Below are 273 nucleotides of genomic sequence, written 5' to 3'. Positions count from 1 at the left end.
CTGGCTGGGGGCCCTTGGGCCTCTGATTGGCCTGAACACCTGGCTCACTAAGCCCAGGACTGGGGAGAGAGGGGTGGGTGAGGGTGGGAGGTATTGTCCCAGACAGACAGGCAGACAGACAGACAGAGCTAAGATAGCCCCCAAGCTTAGTCACCATTTCAACTTTTCACATCTGAACCCAAGACAACAGATGTCAAACTCAAGCCCTGCCCAGACTCCCACACCCCACCTCCCCTCTCTGGGCCCCTCTCCATCCCCCACCCCTGCCTGGAG

Source organism: Hylobates moloch, unplaced genomic scaffold (genome assembly GCF_009828535.3).
Source record: "Hylobates moloch isolate HMO894 unplaced genomic scaffold, HMol_V3 SCAFFOLD_9, whole genome shotgun sequence".
NCBI lineage: Eukaryota > Metazoa > Chordata > Mammalia > Primates > Hylobatidae > Hylobates > Hylobates moloch.
Note: the sequence above shows the minus strand (reverse complement) of the source record.